This window comes from Dendrobates tinctorius, unplaced genomic scaffold (genome assembly GCF_039654945.1).
Source record: "Dendrobates tinctorius isolate UK_male_01 unplaced genomic scaffold, ASM3965494v1 ptg000089l, whole genome shotgun sequence".
Classification (NCBI taxonomy): domain Eukaryota; kingdom Metazoa; phylum Chordata; class Amphibia; order Anura; family Dendrobatidae; genus Dendrobates; species Dendrobates tinctorius.
Window position 1 is genome coordinate 24,079,916 of NW_027361757.1, and position 25,069 is coordinate 24,104,984.

Genomic DNA, 25,069 nt, shown 5'->3' on the forward strand with positions numbered 1-25,069 from the left:
GGCGACGGACATGTGGCGCGTCACTCCAGATCGCAGCATGTTAATGTATCTTGCAGAGACGTGAGTCTACGCCAGAGAAATTTCAAACGTACAATGTATTGATTCCACACAGATCAATGAACACATGAGAATTCACCTGCGTTCAATAGATGCCAGCACTTTGGACAGAGTGGACATGTTCTGGTCCAAAGCACTGCCTAATACTGCCGTGGGGACACAGCCTCACTGAATACAACATGGTTATAAAGGACGTTGTGGATGTCATGTAGCTTTGAGATCCAAGTACTCATAGAGACAAGTTTAGTACACCATTAGGGCATCTTTGATAGTGTAGCCATATTTCACCATGTGATATTTAGTTCTGTTTGACATAACATCTATTTGATCCAGCAACTGTGGCTTTTTTGGGGTGCACCATGAATCTGACATTATTGTCCCAGTATAGATGGTGATATCTCCACACCTTGCCAATACGTTGTCTGAGAAGCAGCAAACACAAATGGTAGCAAAGTTGACAACTGCTTTTTAGAGTAAAAAATACAATTTTACTGCTAATTAATATTCTATAAAACTAAGTTTTGTATAGAAGGAAGGCAAAAAAGCTATTTCTTCATTTTCAGCTATTTTGGCATATGGAGTGTTCTCCAGAGGGGAAGAGGTCAATCAGAGTTGGATATACTAAGAATCAGTCATTGCTACCACCGTGTTACGTGCTAACCTCAGACACTTGCAATGCATTGTGTTAATAATCGGATATTTCATCATGAATCATCACTTTAAAGGATATTTCATCAGCCAAGTATTAAATGTTTAACCATGAAACATCACCATCTAAATATTAAGCAAGGTTACAGCCTGTATTGCTAAAGAAAAATGCTACCAATAGGACAGAATAGACGAACGTCTGTCTACACCTCCTCCACACCTCCACAAAGTCCCCTTCGCCTTTTTAGATTGGAGTAATAATTGTGCTGTGCTTGACACAACCAGCATAACAGTAAGAAAATGAGCCAATTTTACCTTCTGGCACTCCAGTACTGCTTGTCCTCTGATGTAGTCAGCACAAGACCAGTGAGGCCAGTGATTGGCAGCAGTGGTCACATGCTATCAAAGTGACATCACCACTGAAGCCTTGTCAACAAGGAGCAGCATGGGGTAATATGTACGGTTTATTTTCTTATTTTTACTAAAAGGATACCTTTTGAATAAAGATAAAACCCTTTAAGGAAAATATCAACTAGATGTGCAGAGTTTTTGGTCGGATTTTTTTTAATATCTTTTCACATTGTGGTCCACTCCTCTTGAATGGCTGTGCGAAGTTGCTGGATATTGATTTGGCTGTTATCCTAAGTCATTTTCCAAGACTCGTTAAAGGGTTGATTGTGACTTGTGGAATCGCTACTAACAATAGGTGGCGCTGTAGAGTAAAAGTCCTCTTTCCTTCTGAAGAGGCAATTTGCATATGGACATTGTCAGGAACTTGAACACACTGTCGAATACGCATCCCAAACAGGATCAATGGGTGACATGTATGGTGGGTATGCTGTCCATGTGCAAAGGGAGGCCAGGACTGTAGTCATGGCCAGAGACACGGAAGCATCTGTGTCTTGACCTTCCCTCACAGAAAACTGTATTCCATTTTTCAGCGTACCTGCATCTCCAGTTTCAGGTCCCCCTGGGCACTTCCCAGGCGGCGACGGCCCCTCTTCCAAGTGACTCCCAGTAATGGAGACACATTCCAGGACAACTTGAACATTCACTTTACTTAATACTTCACACGTTACATCCACAGTTGGCACATCATGGAATTCACTTGTTTCCTCATCTTTCCCTACTTTGCTGACGCTTCTGTACGGCACACGTCCAGACCGGACCGTCTTAGACTGCTCCCCAGTTCCTTCCTGGCCTAACCTCGCCATGATGACAATTCCTTCTGCCTGTTTCGCCGCAGACTCGAAAACATCAGCCACTGTTGTGAGTTCATTTTTCCCTTCACCGTTGAGGTTTGATGAACTCCCTCTTCTAGTGAAGGAAGGTAGTGAGGCTGATTACCAAACACCTGTGCAGGTAGATGATGACTGGGTGGCTGGAATTGATGACTGGATATAAGGCAGCCGACGCCCTTCTTCCTGGCTGGTGATTTTCCTGCTGGATTCTTGGAGACCAGCCTGATTCCTGCTTCTCAAAGCTAAGTTTTTTTGCTCTGCGTTTGTTCACTTTAGTTTTTGGTTTTGTTTTGCTCTGTTTTTTGGAGTTCAGCCATCTCCGGCCGGGGGTGAGCTGAATTCCATTTTTGTCTCTGATCTTTTGATCCTTTGCTCTGTCTTCAGAATATACCTGAGTGCTGATATAGTCTTTTGAAGTCTAGCGACTTCAGGGCCTGTTTTTCCTATCAGTCGGTTGGCACATTTTGGATAGGGTTTTTGCGGATGGCAGACAGCAGCTTTCCTATCCTGTCCTATTTAGTTAGCTTGGGCCCCATCATTTGCTCCACCTATCTTTCTATCTGTGTTAGTGTTTTCATCTTGCTTCACCGTCATTATATGTTGGGGGCTGCCTATTGCTTTGGGGTCTGCTCTGGGGCAGTTTAGTTTTCCCCTTTCTGTCTTTAGGCTATTTAGCTCTCCGGCTGTGATCGAGGGGTCTAGGGCACCGTAGGAACCCCCCATGGCTACTGCTAGTTGTTGTGGATAGGTTCAGGGGTCTGCAATCCGATAGCTGCCAACCTCTCTGGTTTTTCTGGACTTAGCTAGTATTTTGTTTTTTCCTCCTTCGGTGACTCATCATAACAGAATCACCAGCCTTACCGCAGATCCTAGGGTACTCAATAGCAGGAAGGAATTGTTAAAAAAAAACAAAAAACAGTGTATCAGAATTTTTTTTGTGCATATTTTTTCCTCTATATGTCTGAGGCCGTAGGGGGAATTTTTCTCTCAATGGAGATGAAGCAATTGTCTGATCGTGTGGAGCAGCTCGCTGCAGAAATGTGGGGAATTTCCGCCTATCTTGCTCATTCACATGCTGCTGAACCAAAGATTCCTACTCCTGATGTGTTTTTTGGGGTTTTTGAATTTCAAGAATAATTGTAAATTATTTTTGCCTTGAAGCCTAACTCATCGGGGAGCCCCGCGCAGCAGGTTAAAATTGTCATCTCTTTGCTGCGCGGCGATCCCCAGGATTGGGCGTTTTCTTTGGAACCTGATGATCCTATTCTAAATAATGTGAATGCATTTTTTCAAGCCTTGGGGTTGTTGTATGATGAACCTAATGCTATTGATCAGACTGAAAAGGCCCTGTTGGCATTGAGCCAGGGTCGGCATTCGGCAGAGTTGTACTGTCAAAAATTCCAAAAGTGGGCGGTCCTTACCACCTGGAATGATGGTGCCTTGGCAGCCCTCTTTCGGAAGGGTTTGTCAGAAACTGTAAAAGATACTATGGTGGGATTTCCTGTTCCCTCTGGTCTTGACGATTCTATGTCATTAGCCATTCAGGTTGATCGGCGTATACGTGAATGCAAAACTACACGAGAGATGTTGCCACCTGTTGAACAAATATCTGAACCTATGCAATGTGATAGAGTTTTGTCTAGGGCGCAACATCAGGAGTTCAGAAGGCGTAATAAGCTGTGTTTTTTTTGTGGAGATGCCTCGCATATTATTTCTGTCTGCCCTAAACGAGAGAAACGTTGTGCACACACGTTTTCTGTGGGTGGTGTTCAACCTAAGTTTCTTCTGGCAATTACTCTGATCTGCTCCCTGTCCACATTTTCCGCCAAGGCTTTTGTGGATTCAGGAGCGGCTCTGAACCTGATGGACTTGGATTTTGCTAAACGTTGTGGATTTCCTATGACACCTCTGCGGATGCCTATCCCTTTGAGGGGTATTGATGCCACTCCTTTGGCGAAGAATAAACCTCAGTTTTGGACCCAGGTGGTAATGCGGGTCGCCCCAGACCATCAAGAAAATTGCAGATTTTTGGTGTTGCATAATTTGCATGATACCATTGTTCTGGGGTTTCCCTGGTTGCAAATCCATAATCCAGTTGTGGATTGGAAATCTTTGTCTGTGGTGAGTTGGGGTTGTCGGTGTGCCCTTAGTGATGCTCCTGTTTTCTCCACCTCTCCCCAGTCGCATGATGTTCCTGACTATTTGGCTGACTTTTATGATGTATTTAGTGAGAATGACTCTGCGTCTTTGCCTCCTCATAGGAGTTATGACTGTGCAATTGAGCTGAACCCGGGGTGTAAATTCCCCAAGGGTAGGCTTTTCAATTTATCTGTACCCGAGCACGAGGCTATGCGATCCTATATTAAGGACTCGTTGGAGAAGGGTCATATTAGACCATCCTCTTCACCGTTAGGTGCTGGTTTTTTTTTCGTGGCTAAAAAAGATGGTTCATTATGGCCTTGTATTGACTATCGTGCCCTCAACAAAATTACTGTTAAATATCAGTATCCGTTACCCCTGATTTCTGATCTATTCTCCAGAGTTAAAGGTGCTTGCTGGTTAACCAAGCTTGACCTCAGGGGGGCGTATAATCTTATTCGCATTAAGCATGGGGATGAATGGAAGACGGCGTTTAATACTCGGGAGGGACATTTTGAGTACCTGGTGATGCCTTTTGGGCTCACTAATGCCCCTTCTGTCTTCCAGTGCTTCATGAACGATATATTCTGAGACTTTGTGGATAAATTTTTGATTATCTATCTGGATGATATTTTGATCTTCTCCAAGAATTGGGACTCTCATGTGGAACATGTTCGGACTGTGTTCCGGATTTTGAGGGAAAATTCCCTGTATGTCAAGGGATCGAAATGCCTTTTTGGGGTACAGAGGATTTCATTTTTGGGATTTATTTTGTCTCCGTCAACTATTGAAATGGACCCGGCCAAGGTACAGGCCATTTATGATTGGGTTCAGCCCACTTCTTTGAAGGCCCTCCAGAAGTTTTTGGGTTTTGCTAATTTTTATCGGAAATTTATAGCTAATTTTTCTGGTATTGCCAAGCCATTGACTGATTTGACTAGGAAGGGTGCTGATGTGCTGAATTGGTCTCCGGAGGCTGTTTCTTCCTTTCAGGAGCTGAAGCGAAGATTCACTTCTGCTCCGGTTTTGCTGCAACCTGATGTCTCACCCCCGTTTCAGGTGGAGGTGGACGCTTCTGAGATTGGTGCAGGAGCGGTGTTGTCCCAAAAAGATCCTGTGACATCTAGAATGAATCCTTGTGCTTTCTTTTCCCGAAAGTTCTCCCCATCCGAACGTAACTATGATGTGGGGAATCGGGAACTGTTGGCCATGAAATGGGCATTTGAGGAGTGGAGACATTGGTTGGAGGGAGCCAAACACCAAGTCGTGGTCCTTACTGACCACAAGAATTTGATTTACCTGGAGTCGGCCAAGCGCTTGAATCCTAGACAGGCTAGGTGGGCCTTGTTTTTCACACGTTTTGATTTTGTGGTCTCTTTTCTTCCGGGCACTAAGAATGTCAAGGCAGACGCCCTCTCTAGGAGTTTCCTTGCTGATTCTCCTGTTGTGACCAAGCCTGCTACCATCTTAGGCGAGAGGGTAGTTCTTTCTGCCATCTCGCCCGATTTGAGACGTGCTCTGGAAGAGTTTCAGGAGGACAAACCTGAGCGTTGTCCCAGTGGAAAGTTGTATGTTCCTGACCAGTGGAGGAAGAGAGTGATGTCTTAAGTTCATTGCTCTGCATTGGCTGGTCATCCAGGTATTTTTGGTACTAGAGATCTGGTGAGTCGGTCTTTTTGGTGGCCCGCCTTGTCTCATGATGTCAGGAATTTTGTGCAGTCCTGTGGGACTTGCTCCCGGTCTAAACCTTGTTCTCGCTCTAGTGGGTTGTTGATGCCTTTGCCGGTGCCCAGGAGGCCATGGACCCATATTTCAATGGATTTTATCTCTGATATGCCTGTCTCTCAGAGAATGACTGTTATTTGGGTGATTTGTGATAGATTCTCTAAGATGGTCCATCTTGTACCACTCCCTAAGTTGCCATCTTCCTCTGAGTTGGTGCCCTTGTTTTTGCAACAGGTGGTTCGCTTGCACGGGATTCCTGAGAGCATTGTATCTGACAGAGGAGTTCAGTTTGTGTCTAGATTTTGGAGGACTTTCTGTTCCAAGCTGGGAATTCAGTTGTCCTTCTCCTCTGCGTTTCACCCTCAGACCAATGGGCAGACGGAGAGAACAAACCCGACTTTGGAGTCATATTTGAGATGTTTTATTTCTGCCGATCAGGATGATTGGGTTTCATTTTTGCCCTTGGCCGAATTTGCTTTAAATAAAAGAGCTAGTTCTGCCACTTTGATGTCACCTTTTTTTTGTAACTTTGGGTTTCACCCTCGATTTTCTTCAGGGCAGGTGGAGCCTTCTGCCTGCCCAGGTGTTGACACTGTGGTGGAGAGAATGCACCAGATCTGGGACCAAGTGGTGGATAAGTTGTCTCTCTCCCAGGAAAAGGCCCAGCGGTTTTCCAACCGGCGTAGGACCGTTGGTCCCCAGTTTAAGGTGGGTGATATGGTTTGGTTGTCATAAAAAAAATATCGCTATGAAGGTGGCTTCTCCTAAGTTTAAGCCTAGATTTATTGGACCTTACAAAATTTTGGAGATTATTAATCCGGTCTCTTTTCGGTTGGCTCGTCCTGCCACATTTAAAATTCATAATGTGTTTCATAAGTCCTTGTTGAAGAGGTTTGTTGAACCAGTAGTTCCTGTGGTGGCACCTCCTGACCCTGTATTGGTTGAAGGTAACATGGAATATGAGGTAGAGAAGATACTGGATTCCCGTCTGGCTAAACGGAGACTCCAGTATTTGGTTAAGTGGAAGGGTTATGGTCAGGAGGATAATTCCTGGGTCTCTGCCTCTGATGTTCATGCTGAAAGATTGGTGCGCGCCTTTCATCGGGCTCACCCTGATCGCCCTGGTGGCATGGATGAGGGTTCGGTGACCCCTCCTCAAGGCGGAGGTACTGTTGTGAGTTCATTTTTCCCTTCATCGTTGAGGTCTGATGAACTCCCTCTTCTGGTGAAGGAAGGTAGTGAGGCTGATTACCAAACACCTGTGCAGGTAGATGATGACTGGGTGGCTGGAATTGATGACTGGATATAAGGCAGCCGACGCCCTTCTTCCTGGCTGGTGATTTTCCTGCTGGATTCTTGTAGACCAGCCTGATTCCTGCTTCTCAAAGCTATGTTTTTTTGCTCTGCATTTGTTCACTTTAGCTTTTGGTTTTGTTCTGCTCTGTTTTTTGGAGTTCAGCCATCTCCGGCCGGGGGTGAGCTGAATTCCATTTTTGTCTCTGATCTTTTGATCTTTTGCTCTGTCTTCAGAATATACCTGAGTGCTGATATAGTCTTTTGAAGTCTAGCGACTTCAGGGCCTATCAGTCGGTTGGCACATTTTGGATAGGGTTTTTGCGGATGGCAGACAGCAGCTTTCCTATCCTGTCCTATTTAGTTAGCTTGGGCCCCATCATTTGCTCCACCTATCTTTCTATCTGTGTTAGTGTTTTCATCTTGCTTCACCGTCATTATATGTTGGGGGCTGCCTATTGCTTTGGGGTCTGCTCTGGGGCAGTTTAGTTTTCCCCTTTCTGTCTTTAGGCTATTTAGCTCTCCGGCTGTGATCAAGGGGTCTAGGGCACCGTAGGAACCCCCCATGGCTACTGCTAGTTGTTGTGGATAGGTTCAGGGGTCTGCAATCCGATAGCTGCCAACCTCTCTGGTTTTTCTGGACTTAGCTAGTACCGTATTTTTCGCTTTATAAGACGCACTTTTGTTCCCCCAAATTTTGGGGGAAAGTAGGGGGTGTGTCTTATAATCCGAATATACGGGGGAGGGGGGGTGTATATATATATATACTGCAGGGTCCAGGGGAGGTGGGGGCAGCTTTGGTGCGGTGCTGTGAGCTGGTAAAAGCTGCCGGAGGGAGCCTTTGATCTCCTGCTCACGCTCATATAATATGCACTGCCGCTGTCCATCACCATGGTGCTGAAACCGCACCATGGTGACTGGCTGGGGGAGCGGCGCATATTATAGCTGCCTGCGCCCTCCTTTGATCGCACATGATCCCCTGTGTTAGATATCTCCCCCATGCTGCTGCCCATAGTAAAATAAAAAACTCTTTCCTTACCTCCTCCAGCGCTGATCTCCCAGTGTCTCGGCTGCCGCTGTCATCAGGCACGCAGAGATGATATCACTCTGCTGTGCTGATCACATGACCGGCACTGAGAACCAGGAAGTGGAGGAGGAGCTCAACCACACTGAGGGAGACACGAGGAGGGACAGCGCTGAGAAGGTAAGGAAAGAGTTTATTTTACTAAAAGCAGCAGCATGGAGGCGATATCTAACACAGGGGGCCGTGTGTCAGCCACAGGGGGCCGTGTGTCAGCCACAGGGGGCCAGTGTGTCAGCCACAGGGGGCCAGTGTGTCAGCCACAGGGGGCCAGTGTGTCAGCCACAGTGGGCCAGTGTGCCAGCCACAGGGGGCCGTGTGTCAGCCACAGGGGGCCCGTGTGCCAGCACAAGGGGGCTATATTCAATATAAGGTGGCCATATCCAGATTAAAGGGGATAATTTTAGGATGGGGGGGCTATGAGGGACATATACCCTATATGATTTGTTAGACGGACACTGGCATTATAAGACGGACCCCATTTATTAAAAAATTCTCTATTCCTTCACCACATTTGGGGGTGCGTCTTATAATCAGGTGCGTCTTATAAAGCGAAAAATACGGTATTTTGTTTTTTCCTCCTTCTGTGACTCATCATAACAAGCCACCCAGTTTGGTTGCCTCTGGAAAAGCATCTTGCCTCTGTACCGTTCCCGTCGAAGCTCCAACTTCCTTCAACTCATCACTCCAACTGACTTCTGCCCTGAAGGCATCCGCCCAGGCGATGAGTCACCACATCTTTCTTCTCCTGTACTGGCCCAAACGATGCCCAGTGGCCGTGGATAATGTGAGTTGCAGCTATTTAGCGTTGCATGGCTGCCGAGCCGTCCGGGCCTATATTCCATGTGGACACTTCGGGCAGCCTGGCCCATCTGATTAAACTTCCCTAAGACTTGCAGCTTACCACCTGGCAGCCCCTCCTACATTAACCCCCTAAAACCTTACTATAAACTACACCAACAGAGCACACTAGTATGCCCCCATCTAGTGGTTCCCGCAAGTACTACAGTTACTCGTAGCTATAAGGAACTGCAAATATTATAATGCCCCCTTCTATTGTCCGAAGAGTGCAATAGACTTTTCTTACCTAATGAACATAAATACAATACTCGATATTACATAACAGGACATACAATGATAACACATACAGGAATGCAACGTCATTTACAAAGGCATACAAGGAATGGTAACACATATACGAATGTGGCAGTACCATAAATGTGGGCGGTAATACATACTGCTATGTAGCAGTACCACCCAATATCGATAAAGGACATAATAACTAATAACTAGAGTTGAGCGACTTTTGGTTTTTTAGGGTCGCGTTTCGTTTCGTGAAACCCGACTTTTCCAAAAGTCGGGTCGAGCAAGATCGTCCGATTATAGGGAAAAGTCGGGGTCGTACCGAAACACGAAACCCAATGTAAGTCAATGGGGAATAAAAGTCGGCAGTGAGAGGAGGACAGGAAACACACCAACAGTGCCCATTTGAATGCCAAAAGCATCAATTCTTCTTACTTAAGCTTGTCAACCTTAATTAACTTCATAATACAAGTTACGCACTGAAAAATGGGGGTTATTTGACTACAGTTGTGGGGGGGGAGGGCTGGCTCCAGGTTTTCATGTGCCCTGGGTGAAAGAGCGCCCCTTTAACACATACCACAACTCATCATGCTCCGATACGGCAGAGAAATAGTGGTATAGTACAATGAAAAATACTTCACTTTTTACATCTCATGACGAGGCCCATCTATTTCTCCATACAGAATCATTGGTCCCATATAATGTTTGAAACAGTATATGATGAGCTCCACATAATGCTACAGTATATGTTGATCCCCATGGATGAAGCTCCACTGTCTTATGGGCCCAAATAATGCTCCAAACATAATGGGCCCCATTTCTAATGCTCTAGTGTATAATGGGCCCTGTAAATGCTGCTCCAGTGTCTGATGTCCACCTTTGGAATGTTCCAGTGTATGGTGGGCCCCATCTATCATTCTCCAGAGTATAGTGCTCCCCAAAAATTGCTGTCCCAACATTGAAAACAATCAAATAAGTCTCCTCACTAGGGAATCCCTGTACTTGTCTGGACTCCTCGTCGTCTCCATCTTCCATCTCACTGCACAGTATTTCAACTTTGCAAGTGCTGTGATCCTGAGCAAGCAGGGGGGCCCACTCGTTGGCGACGGCACTGGCACAGGGCCCCTGATAGTACGGTGGTGTGTCTGATGGCGGATGGGCCGAATCTGCACTTTCATCTGCAGCTTCCTCTTTGTCACCGTGTAAGATGGAACTGTATATGGGAAGGGTAACCTGAGTTTCATCAGGGTCAGATTCAGGCCGTGTAGCGTGCGAGGGGAATGTAGTGGTCTGGGTCAATGTACCAGCAGATTCATCGAGCAGTGGCTGGGCATCAGTGCACTTGTGTCGCCCCCAGGAGTACGGTCGCCACAGTGGCATTACCTTCTTCCTAGGGAGTGTGATGTCATGCTTGGGAGCAACGAACGATCTCTCTAGCAGGATAACTGATTGGGTGGCGTTATTCCCACGAGTCATGACCCTCCAAACAGCGTTCATGAAGGCAAAGTGTTTGTTTTACGTGGGCAGTATGGTTGCAAAGCTGAACCTTAAAGGAATGTCCAGAAGGGCACCACCAGGAGTGGAGCCTACGGTTAAATTCGACTCCACCTGGGAAACCTCAACCATGCCAGCTACAGAACAGATGCACACATTGCAAGCTTAATTCCGTTAACGAACGAGACTCCGTCATGCCCCGCGGTCCATGTCCGGCTTACTAGAGGGACACGTGAGGCTCTGGCACATGAGATTGGCCAATAACTGGTGTGTCATGCCCTTACATGTCCGTGGCTGCATGTGCGCTACACTGAAAAGGCCAGCGTTTGTCGCTTACAGGTGCAGATAACCCGCTGAACAACGTTAGTGATGGGGATCACTGATTACAATTATTACCCGCGAACAATGATTTCCCAGTAAGTGCAGGTCAACCGCAGTTCCGGAATTAGGCCTAACCGTCATTCCTGAAAAAATGAAAAACTTACGTGTGCAAACCACAGGTGCTGTAGCTTGCTTAACAGCTCGCCAGCCGTTCTCATGCCCAGTATGGATTACACGTGATTGCACAAAGGTGAGAAAGGGTACCGTATACCCAGATAACATGTATGGATAGCGTACACATTCAAAATATATGTCTATACATCAGGAGGCAGGCTCAGACGGTGTTAGGCCCAGTATGGATTGCACGTGATTGCACAAAGGTTAGAAAGGGTACCGTATCCCCAGATAACATGTATGGATAGCATACACATTCAAAATATATGTCTATACATCAGGAGGCAGGCTCAGACGGTGTTAGGCCCAGTATGGATTGCACGTAATTGCACAAAGGTTAGAAAGGGTACCGTATCCCCAGATAACATGTATGGATAGCGTACACATTCAAAATATATGTCTATACATCAGGAGGCAGGCTCAGACGGTGTTAGGCCCAGTATGGATTGCACGTAATTGCACAAAGGTTAGAAAGGGTACCGTATCCCCAGATAACATGTATGGATAGCGTACACATTCAAAATATATGTCTATACATCAGGAGGCAGGCTCAGACGGTGTTAGGCCCAGTATGGATTGCACGTGATTGCACAAAGGTTAGAAAGGGTACCGTATCCCCAGATAACATGTATGGATAGCGTACACATTCAAAATATATGTCTATACATCAGGAGGCAGGCTCAGACGGTGTTAGGCCCAGTATGGATTGCACGTGATTGCACAAAGGTGAGAAAGGGTACCGTATCCCCAGATAACATGTATGGATAGTGTACACATTCAAAATATATGTCTATACATCAGGAGGCAGGCTCAGACGGTGTTAGGCCCAGTATGGATTGCACGTGATTGCACAAAGGTGAGAAAGGGTACCGTATCCCCAGATAGCATGTATGGATAGCGTACACATTCAAAATATATGTCTATACATCAGGAGGCAGGCTCAAACGGTGTCAGGCACAGTATGGATTTGACGGCCCAGACTACACAGCGGAGGAGCAGGGAGAGGTAAAGATTGCAAATGCTGGGGCCCTGCCCACTCGTGGGCGTCGGTACTGGCACTGGGCCCCTCATAGTACAGCGGTGTGTCTGACGGCGGGTGTGCACCACCACCGTCAGAGACACTTGATTGCACTATGAAGGTCCCTGTGCCAGTGCCCGCGCCCAAGAGTCGGCCTACCCACCTGTCCAGGGCAACGGCACTCGCATGGTGTCGTGCGCTAGGTGGTGACCCCGGCCATGGGGGGGGAGGCAGCACAGTTAGGGAGTTTTAGAAAGTGGCATATGTTGATGTTGGACATTCAGCTGATGCAAAAGGCGAAATAGGTGAAGTCCCAGGAAGAGGTGGACCAAAGCAAGCCATTTTTCTGTCACCCTATGTGTCATCAGGGGAAGGTGGGACAAAATCCTTGGAAACCCATGCGTGGTTAATTTTAATGAAGGTTAGATCATCCACATTTTGGGTTGACAGACGGGTCCTTTTTTCTGTCAGGATTGATCCAGCTGCACTGAAGACTCTTTCCGATAGCACACTTGCAGCTGGGCAAGCGAGCTCCTGTAAGGCATATTGTGCCAATTCAGGCCAGGTGTCCAGTTTAGCAGCCCAATAGTCAAAGGGGAATGACCTGTGTGGGAGAACATCGATATGGGAGGAAAAGTAGTTTGTAACCATAGTTGACAACTGCTGTCTCCTGTCACTTTCCATCGATGCAGTATTACCAGTTGTGTGAGCGGTACTTGAAAAATCAGTCCACAACATTGTCATGAAACCCCTGTCTCCAATGCCACTTCTGCTGTGTGCACCACGAACACCTCTGCCAAGCTGACCCCGGCCCGTATGGCTCGTGTGAGAACCATCACCGCTGCTGTGTGCTGGGAATGCCTCAAGCAACCGATTTACGAGAGTTGCTTGTTTATTAGCCAATATTAGGTCAAGGTTCTCCTGTGGCATGATGTTTTGTAATTTGCCTTTATAGCGTGGATCCAGGATGCTGGCCAACCAGTAGTCGTCATCGTTCATCATTTTGGCAATGCGGGGGTCCCTTTTTAGGATCTGCAAGGCATAATCTGACATGTGGGCCAATGTTCCCGGTGTCAATGATGCACTGCGAGTGCTGGTTGGAGGAGCACTTTCTGGCAAATGCACATCCCTCCAGTCACGCACAAACCCTGTACCAGACCTTGCCACGCCAACATTTTCACTTGCCCCACGAGATGCATCCTCCTCCCCTAAGTAATCATCCCCATCATCCTCCTCCTCTTCTTCCTCCACCTCGTCCAGGAGAGGTCCCTGAGCAGACAATGGCTGAATGTCATCAAGGATTCCCTCCTCCTCTTCCTCCTCATCAACATTGGCTGCAGAAGCCTGCTCCTTAAGGTGCGTCAAAGTTTGCATGAGCAGACGCATAAGTGGGATGCTAATGCTTAGGATGGCGTCGTCTGCGCTTACCAGCCGTGTGCATTCCTCAAAACACTGAAGGACTTTACAGAGGTCTTTCAGCTTCGACCACTGCACACCTGTCAACTCCATGTCTGCTCTCAAAGTGCCTGGCCGTGTATCCTTCCACAAATGCATTATGGCCTGCCTCTGCTCGCACAGCCGCTCCACCATGTGCAGGGTGGAGTTCCACCTTGTTGCAATGTCGATAATGAGGCGGTGGTTGGGAAGGTGGAGCAATCGCTGCAGCTTCTGCATACGAACGGAGTGTACAGGCGACCGGCGGATGTGCGCGCACAGTCTTCGCACCTTCTGGAGCAGGGCTGTTAACTCCGGATAATTTTTGAGGAAGCACTTCACCACCAGGTTCAAGGTGTGAGCCAAGCAAGGTATGTGGCTGAGTTTTGAAAGGGCTATGGCTGCCACAAAATTACGGCCGTTATCACTAACTACCTTGCCTGCCTCAAGATGTACACTGCCCAGCCATGACTCAGTTTGTCGCTTCAAGTACTCGGCCAGCACCTCGGCGGTGTGTCTGTCGCCCAAACACATCATCTGCAACACAGCCTGCTGACGCTTTCCACTAGCTGCTCGATAGGGGGACACCTCGTGTGCAACAGTGGCAGCTGCAGATGGAGTGCTCGTACGACTGCGCTCTGTGGACGAGCTTTCACTTCTGGAGGAGGAGGAGGGTCGAACGCCTTCAGCCAACTGTTTCCTATACCGTGGGCTAGGCAGCACTGTCCCACCACCGCTGTCCCCTGTGGACCCTGCATCCACCACATTAACCCAGTGCGCAGTGATGGACACGTAACGGCCCTGGCCATGCCGACTGGACCATGCACAGTTGTGAGGTGCACCTTTCCGCTCACTGACTGCTTGAGTGCATGGACAATGCGGTCTTTCACATGATGGTGGAGGGCTGGGATGGCTTTGCGAGAGAAGAAGTGGCGACTGGGTAGGTCATAGCGTGGTACTGCATAGGCCATGAGTTCGCGGAAAGCTACGCTTTCCACCAACCGAAAGGGCATCATCTCAAACAAGATTAGTTTGGCAATGTGGGCGTTCAAACCCAGTGTACGCGGATGAGAGACTGAGTACTTTCTTGACCTACTCATAGTGTCTGGGAGGGTGAGCTGGACTTGAGAGCTGCATATGGTGGAAGTAGCGGTGGACAGGGCGGACTGAGAGAGGGTTGATGATGGTGATGGAGTTGGTGTTCTTTCTGATGGCCTAGAATCAGTCTTTCGTTGATATAACAGTGGGATTCCCTGACTGCTGTGGCCTTGCAACGACACCTCAACATTTGCTGCTGTGCTAACCGGTGGGCTTACAGTGGGGGAAACAATGTAGCGTTGCTGACTACCTTCGTTGTGATCAGTTGCACATGTGGCACTTGAGGTTTGGTGTTGTGTCCACGCTTGCAAGTGCATGGTGTTTAAATGTCTAAGCATGCAACTGGTATTCAAATTTTTCAGATTTTTCCCTCGGCTAAAGGTCTTTGCGCACTTCTTACAGATAACCTTGGCCTGATCATGAGGATTTTGTTAAAAAAAGTGCCACACTGCACTCTTCCTACTTTGGCAGACATTTTGCGGCCTAGCACGCTGTGATCTTTTGACCCTCTGGACAAGCTGTCCAGCAACTCTTTTGATTTTTGGAACCTGTCTTTGGAGTGCTCCGGGCCTGCCAGATAACAGCTGTTGCGATGTCGATGTCTGCTGTGGATGCTCCTCATCTGAGCTATTGGAAGCAGCACCCTCTTCCCCCAATGGATGCCAATCTGGGTCAACAACTGGGTCATCCATCACCTCCTCTTCAATGTCATGTGCACCTTCCTCTGTGTCACCGTGTATGGTGGTATAGTGTGCGGGAAGGGGCACCTGAGTCTCATCAGGGTCAGAATCTGGCTCTGTACACTGCGAGGACAATGTAGTGCTCTGAGTGAATGTACCAGCAGAATCATCCATCAGCGGCTGTGCATCAGTGCACTCCATGTCAGATTCATCTTGGCCTGGGTAATTCACCATTTGACATGATAATCCAGGCATGGTATGTGAAAACAGCTCCATGGAGTAATCAGTAGTATGGCCTGCGTCATCCTTCAATCTTGGTTGGGGTGAAGGACACAAGGAAAGATGTGGTTCATGAACATGAGCCTCCAATGACGACTCAGTGCTTTAACTTTTTACAACTGAAGAAGAGGAGGCGATAGAGCTGGAGGCTGAGTCAGCAATGTAAGACAAAACTTTTTCCTGATGCTCTGGCTTTAAAAGCGGTTCGCCAACTCCTAGAAAACTAAGCCTTCGAAGCCTTATGGAGCCAGACGATGACGCAGGCTCAACACCTCCTGCATTCGGTCCTCTTTTGCTCTTGCCACTACCATCAGATCCACCACCAACACCATCATTACCAGCTGCCAACCCCCGCCCAACTCCACGGCCTCTTCCACCAGCCTTCCTCATTTTTGGTAGAAATGTAGACAAAATCCAACAAACTATATAGTAATGTAAAACAAGGTACAAGGTGTCTAAAGGACAGGGGAAATTTTGAATTTCTGCTCACACTAGTGGACACTGGACACTTTTGGATTGTGTGAGGCACACTGAATATCTGAGCGCTATGTCACAGGCTCGATGGCACAGCTGTGACCAAAGTGACTAGAGGATAAGTGAGATTTTGAATTTCTGCAGACACTTGTGGACACTGGACACTTTTGGATTGTGTGAGGCCCACTGAATATCTGAGCGCTATGTCACAGGCTCGATGGCACAGCTGTGACCAAAGTGACTAGAGGATAAGTGAGATTTTGAATTTCTGCAGACACTTGTGGACACTGGACACTTTTGGATTGTGTGAGGTCCACTGAATATCTGAGCGCTATGTCACAGGCTCGATGGCACAGCTGTGACCAAAGTGACTAGAGGATAAGTGAGATTTTGAATTTCTGCAGACACTTGTGGACACTGGACACTTTTGGATTGTGTGAGGCCCACTGAATATCTGAGTGCTATGTCACAGGCTCGATGGCACAGCTGTGACCAAAGTGACTAGAGGATAAGTGAGATTTTGAATTTCTGCAGAGACTTGTGGCCACTGGACACTTTTGGATTGTGTGAGGCCCACTGAATATCTGAGCGCTATGTCACAGGCTCGATGGCACAGCTGTGACCAAAGTGACTAGAGGATAAGTGAGATTTTGAATTTCTGCAGACACTTGTGGACACTGGACACTTTTGGATTGTGTGAGGCCCACTGATTATCTGAGCGCTATGTCACAGGCTCGATGGCACAGCTGTGACCAAAGTGACTAGAGGATAAGTGAGATTTTGAATTTCTGCTCACACTAGTGGATACTGGACACTTTTGGATTGTGTGAGACCCACTGAATATCTGAGCGCTATGTCACAGGCTCGATGGCACAGCTGTGACCAAAGTGACTAGAGGATAAGTGAGATTTTGAATTTCTGCAGACACTTGTGGACACTGGACACTTTTGGATTGTGTGAGGCCCACTGAATATCTGAGTGCTATGTCACAGGCTCGATGGCACAGCTGTGACCAAAGTGACTAGAGGATAAGTGAGATTTTGAATTTCTGCAGACACTTGTGGACACTGGACACTTTTGGATTGTGTGAGGCCCACTGAATATCTGAGCGCTATGTCACAGGCTCGATGGCACAGCTGTGCCCAAAGTGACTAGAGGATAAGTGAGATTTTGAATTTCTGCAGACACTTGTGGACACTGGACACTTTTGGATTGTGTGAGGCCCACTGAATATCTGAGCGCTATGTCACAGGCTCGATGGCACAGCTGTGACCAAAGTGACTAGAGGATAAGTGAGATTTTGAATTTCTGCTCACACTAGTGGACACTGGACACTTTTGGATTGTGTGAGGCCCACTGAATATCTGAGCGCTATGTCACAGGCTCGATGGCACAACTGTGACCAAAGTGACTAGAGGATAAGTGAGATTTTGAATTTCTGCAGACACTGGACACTTTTGGATTGTGTGAGGCCCACTGAATATCTGAGCGCTATGTCACAGGCTTGATGGCACAGCTGTGACCAAAGTGACTAGAGGATAAGTGAGATTTTGAATTTCTGCAGACACTTGTGGACACTGGACACTTTTGGATTGTGTGAGGCCCACTGAAGATCACAGCGCTATGTCACAGGCAGAAATTGGCTAGTGTATCACAAACTACAAGGTGTATGTAGAATTGGGCAGAGTAGGAATCTCCCTAGAGTGCAGGTCTGTAAGAACGGAACATGTCCTCGACTTATTCTCACAGAGTGACACAGATAGCTTCACTGTGGCTGTGATAACAGCCGTTACACGGTACTGTGTGAGGAGCGTACACCGCTGTATGGTGTGAAAAAATGCACGATAAGTACCTCAGCAGGACAAAAAAAAAAAATTGGGATTGCTTTTAAAAAAGCAGTTTGCAGCTCAGTACCTCAGCAGGACAAAAAAAAAATTGGGATTGCTTTTAAAAAAGCAGTTTGCAGAGCAGTGGGTAAACAGCAATGCAGCTGTCAGGAAGCCTTAGAAGGCAGCCCAACAACCAACACCACTGATACACCACAATATAGCCTCCCCTTGCACTGCACACACAGTGACTGGTGTGTTGTACAGGCACAATCGCTAGCAGCAGAAGCAGTTTTTTTTTCTTCTTCCCTGCCTAACACTCTCCCTACAGAATCAGCAGCAACCTCTCCCTATGCTAAGATCGGCAGAAGTAAGATGGCGGTCGGCGTGCACGCCCTTTTATACCCCCTGTGACGCCCACCAAAGCAAGCCAATCACTTGCATGCCCTTCTGAAAGATGGTGGTGACCCGTGCCTATGTCATCACGTTGCCCACAGTGTCCGTGGATCCTGATTGGCTGAAAAAGAGCGCAAAACAAACTTTTGAAACGCGACTTTGGCGCGTAAGTCGCCGACCTCGTGGCCGACCTCATCCTAGGGTCGGGTTTCGTTTCATGAAACCCGACTTTGCCAAAAGTCGGCGACTTTTGAAGTTTTTCGACCCGTTTCGCTCAACTCTACTAATAACACATTTAAGAACAATGGGTGGGAAGGGAGTAAGGGGGTAATTCTATCTCACCCCCTTACACATGCAAGAACTTCGCACATCCATTGAAGAGGAGTGAACCAACATTCCACAGGCCACAATCAATAACCCTGATCAACTCTATGTGAAAGAGATGTGTTGCACCGCGTGAGGCAAATAGTGGTCACATCAGATACTGACTGATCTTCCCACCTCTCCCTGACCAAAAGGCGTATTTTTAGAGGGGCAGCCGAGGCATCTGCCCTGAGCGCAACCTGCAGTATGGTTAACATTGGGGATGTGAGAGGAGACAGTATGAGGAGAAAGCGAGAAATACATGGGGGGACTATTAAGGGCAATAGTGTGAGTAGACATGGGGAAAGAAAAATGTGAGTGGGCATAGAATAGAGACTGAGTAATGTGGGTGGATAGCATTAGACAACAGTGTAAGGCCGGGGTCACACTAACCTGAGCAAAATACAGTCCGTAGATTACAGGCGTAATACGGATGAATGACCCCTAAATAGTGCTCAGTAGGTCATCCGTAAGCAAGGTGCGGTCGCGTATTTTGTGCATGTCTGCATCCATATGTAATCCGTATGGCATCCGTATGCAATCCGTATGGCGAGATTTTCTCGCAGCCTTGCAAAATGGACATTTAACGGTTTTGAGGCCTGCTAACAATTTAAATCATTAGCCTGCACCCTATTTATACATTCAGAAACAGGTGGCTGCCTCCATTCTGTCCATTTGTGACCTTGCTTTCACGAGGTGTGTTGGTGTTCTTTGTGCAACATGGCAGAGGGTCTGAGATTCAATACAACTGAGCAGGTTCTCTTCAACTGGCTTTTGTCACGGCGCTTTGGGCAACCATACCCAGTGATAGTGGATCCGCGGAGGAGGAGACGCATGTGGGTCCATCCACTTTTGAGGCAACGACTCACAAGAGGTCATTTTCACCACCTCTATTCTTCTCTGCGGGAGCATCCAGTGAAATTTTACCAATATTGTCGCATGAGCATTTCCACATTTGATCGACTCTTGGAGACAGTGCGCCCTGGGATAACCTTTCAGGACACAAGGATGCGCAAAGCTATATCTGCAGAGGAGCGACTTCTACTCACAATACCTTATGTACTACACAACCACATTCTCTATGTTCATAATGTGTGGGCTAAAGTATGTTTTTTTGCCTTCTTGGACTAAGTTTAATGCCCTCATCTTACTCCAAATATGGTTCAACTTACACAACAGAATGTTATGTCTAATATGTACTGCATATCACTTAGTCATTGTGCAACCAAATATGTGTGTGTTATTCTATCTCAATTCCTACCAAGTTTGGTCGGCATGTAACTGATGTTTTTGGACTTTATGCATTCTAAAATTATCAATTTCTGTTGTTCTACAGTTTCCTGTCCACTGGCCTGTCTTATGCCGCCCTCCACCATGAGTTTCTCATTGGAAGATCAACCATTTCAAGCATAGTGAGGTCTACATGTACAGAAATCTGGACAAGACTCCATCAAGTGGTCATGCCCGAGCCCAGGATGGAAGACTGGTTGAGGATATCAAGGGACTTTGAGGAGGACTGCCAGTTTCCAAATTGTATTGGGGCCCTGGATGGCAAGCATATCCGGGTGCATAAGCCGCCGAACTCTGGCTCCCAATTCTTCAATTATAAACAATACTTTTCTGTTGTATTGTTGGCTCTGGTAGACCCTCAATACAAGTTTATAATTGTTGACATTGGGGCCTATGGAAGGACGGGAGACTCTAGAGTCTTCAATACTTCCATAATGGCTCGGCGGCTACGCACCAACCAGTTGGATCTACCACCACCACGCCAGCTACCAGGCTCCCCTGAAGAATCAGTCCCTTATGTCCTTGTGGCAGATGAGGCATTTCAGTTATCGCGCAATGTCATGAGGCCATATCCCCGGCGCAACCTTGACCACAGGCGCAGAATTTTTAACTTACGCCTATCACGTGCTAGGCGACTGGTGGAGTGTTCCTTTGGGATTCTTTGTGCCAAATGGCGGGTACTCCAGTCTGATTATAAAGGAGAAAGTTTATGGATTAAACGTGCGCTGCTTGACAAATCAATCCTTCCAGGTTTCATAAAACCTGGAAGGATTGATTTGTCAAGCAGCGCACTTTTAATCCATAAACTTTCTCCTTTATAATCTGATGATTTGTGGTCACGGCGTGGCCCTTTGGATGTGCAGCAGGCTGACTACCTACTTCTATGTGTCTGAATCTCTCCTGTATAAGGTGAGTATAATGAACTGAGTTTATATCAATCTTTACTCGGGTAAGACCCTATTGCGCTCTTTCCTTTTCAGCTGTTTTACCAGGGTACTCCAGTCTGCCATTCAGTTTAGTGAACAAAATGTGAATGAAGTTGTGAAAGCCTGTGTGGTTCTGCATAACTTCACCAGGATACATGATTGTTCCTCCTCTGCTGGTGTTGTGCGTAGGCAGGACAATGTGCGCAGGGTGAGACCACCTATGAACCCTCAACGTAGACCGCTCTCTGGCCTCAAAGTGCGTGATATTTTCACTAATTACTTTATCTCACCTGAGGGGGCAACTTCTTGGCAAGAACATGCTGTGTCTATGTTCTAATTTGTTTCTTTAAGTGTGTCTAAATATATATTACTCAACCCCTTATGATTCTATGACTGTTTCATTGCATTGGTTAGTGTATGTTAGTATGTTGACAGGGTTTTTGAGAAATCACACAGAGACGTTAACTATAGTAGACAAATTTTTAGTTTTGCCTTTTTTTTTGTTTCTTAAAGGCAAACATAATATTGCCATATGAACATTTTGGCAATGGGCAAAATTGCCCTTTTTGCCTTCTTAAACTTTTTTGAAAAGTAACATTATATAACATAACCCAAAAAAACATTAGGCAATAACAACATTGCTGCATGAGAATATTTAAATACAAAGGAAAAAAATAGGTGAGCTCCATCAACAAAATTAATGCTAAAAGATAACACTCACATTTCTTCAGAATGTTTTCCAATCATAGAAATATTCCACCATGACAGGCAAGGCTACCTCACAGCTTTCAGACAGATATTACCTGTCTGTAGAACAGACAATATTTAACCATGCTATACTGGAAAGGATGAAAAAACAAAACTCACTTGTTAAGACATAGAGAGAGCGTGATATTCTGAATGCTGGTCGCCTTGATTTGTTACTATAGATTGCTAGCAAAAAAGGTGACTACTTCACTAAGGCCTCTTTCACACATCAGGTTTTCGCCGTCAGGCGCTATCCGGCGCTTTTGACAGAAACCGGATCCGGCGAAATGCAATGCCGGATCCGGTTTCCCCCCCATTGACTTGCATTTGCGCCGGATCGCGCCGGATGGCCATGCGTTTCATCCGGTTTTCGCCGGATCCGGCAATGTGTTGCAATGTGTCGCGATCCGGCGTCTGGAAAAAACGTCTACTGTAACGTTTTTTGTCTCCGGCGAAAAAGCCGGACACGCCGGATCCGGCGCGTCCGGCTTTTTCACACAATGAAAGCCTATGAGCGCCGCAATGCGCCGGATCCGGCGAAAGCCAGATCCGGCAGCCGGATCCGGTTTTTTGGTCTGAGCATGCTCAGTAGCTCTGCCCACAAGACATATATAAAAGCAAGACAGTGGGACCCACAGCCACACCCAACATGCCACCCAAGACAGCAACCAGGCGCAGGAGAAGGCAGGAGACATCTGCAGCAGCACCATCAGCACCACCCCAATTGGAGCAGCATGCTGAACAACGGGAGGGGAGTCCAGCAGCAGATGAGAGACGGTAATTATCAAATCACCCATTACTCCAAACTAGGGCTATTGAATATCAAGATATTCATTGGCCCTTTGTTTCTCTTTATTCAACAGCCGCCCAATAGATGCAGCAGCAGCAGCAGCAACGGCAGCAGCTGGAACACCACCCACAGGCATGGAGTGTGGCCACCAGGAAGACAGCACATCATCTTCTGGGAGCCCTCCCTCGCATCGTCAGCGTTTGACGGTAAGTTTTTATTTCCAAAATCCATCTTCTCTGTAATATATGTCTATTCATGGCCTTTTATTTCAAAACAGGAATCACAAGATGAAGAGGAGCTCCCAGAAGAAGAAGGAAGGGGTGGACAGACACCTGGAGTGGGCTCACAATTGGTAAGTTTTTTGCATCAAACGCAGAAACACAACATCACACTACACACAACACATAGAAAACAATGTTCTGCAGACCACACACAGCAAACAAATGCCTACATCCAAAGACATAACTTTTTTTGTTTTCTTCTCTAGTCTTCCCAATCTGGTGCTTGGCCAAGAGGTCCTCGCAGTGCCTCCCAGGGTCGTCGGCGACAGCAACGCGGCGGTCACCAGCGTGTAAATATAAATATTTTTGCTTTGTTTTTTTGCACTTTTTATTTCATTTCTTTTGTGGAGGCTAATTATGTTATTTTTGTCTTTTTCTTTAACAGCCTTCACAGCGTGCTCCCGACTCTGACGTTGAGGATGGAGGGATTGATGTGGACCGCCTCATCGATCTCGTCAGAGAAAGGGAGCCGCTCTGGAATATGGCTGACCGCCGCCACGCTGACCTGATCGTTACCCGACGACTCTGGGAGGAAATCTGTTCGCTCCTTGTGGGCCGCTGGGAGGACCTCGATGTTCGGGCCCAGATTACAGAGCGTAAGTATATACAGTACCGGTTGCTTGATTTAGACCAGTGTTTCCCGAACTCCAGTCCTCGTGGTCCCCACGGATCATGTGTTCAGGATTTCTATTTACTATGGAAATCCTGAAAACATGACCCCTGGGGACCATGAGGACTGGAGTTTGGGAAACACTGATGTTGTATACTAACCACTCCTTTCTCGTTTCAGGGAACAGAATTGTGAATCGGTGGCGGTCTGTGAGAGATCGTTTCAAGAAGGAGTTCAATAAAGAGATGCGGGCCCCGAGTGGATCTGGAGGACGCAGGAGCAAGTACAAATACGCAGAAGCCCTGTCGTTCCTCCGGGAAACAATGGTCACCAGAAGGTAAATATTACACACCACATGTGAAAAAAAATGTTAGATGTAAATTTTTTTTTCAGCCAGGGCCATACCATGTCAGTATTTTAATTGTTTTTTTTTTCTCTTTATTCCACAGCACGGTGAGCAGCACTCGGGAGCCGGCACGATTGGACCCTTCTGAGGCGATCCCTGAGGAGACCGGCACCGAGGGACACTTCGACAGCCCCGGTACATCTGCACCTTCCCAGCCTTCCAACACATTCGACCCATCTGTCCCATCCACCAGCACAGGAGCATCGTGGCCGCCTACATTACATGAAGCTGCTGGTGAGGAGATCGCTTTCCCTTTACCCCACCCTTCTGCCCCTGCCACCTCTAGTACACCTGCGGGTACTGGGCGGCAGCGGCAGAGGGGTCAGGAAAAGACTTATGCGCCAGAGTTCTTGCATCTGAATGCATCTTTCCAGAACTGTCTAAAAGTCTTGTCAGAGCAAATCTCCGCAGGCTATCAGCAGATCAACTCCAGCATTCTGGAGGTGAAGACACTTCTGCAAACCATGCATTCAGAAGCAAGATCTTCGCCAAACCACACCTTTTTCAGGTCTGTTGTGGAGCGCATGGAAACGCTCTCTCCTGCCCAGCAGATGCATGTAATGCATTCATGCCACGCTGCTCTCCAGCAAGTTACCTCCCAACCTCCTCCTCCTCCCACCACAGTAGTTCCTCCACCTGCACCCCCTCCAGCCACTTTCCATCCTCCCCCTCCTATTACATCTACACCCCCTCCAGCCACTTTCCATCCTCCCCCTCCTATTACATCTACACCCCCTCCAGCCACTTTCCATCCTCCCCCTCCTATTACATACCATCCACCTCCCCAGCACCATCCACCTCCCCAGCACCATCCACCTCCCCAGCACCATCCACCTCCCCAGCACCAGCCACCTCCCCAGCACCAGCAACCTCCCCAGCACCAGCAACCTCACCAGTACCAGCAACCTCCACAGTACCTGCAAACTCCCCAGTACCAGCAACCTCCCCAGTACCAGACATCTCCCCACTTCCAGCAACCTGCCCCGTACCAGACATCTCCCCACTTCCAGCAACCTGCCCCGTACCAGACATCTCCCCACTTCCAGCAACCTGCCCCGTACCAGACATCTCCCCACTTCCAGCAACCTGCCCCGTACCAAACTCCTTCCCCATACAACTTGCCATCAACATCATCTGCTCCTACAGTCCCTGCCCAACCCTCCACTCCACCACCCACCACCTCTTCTGCTTCCCA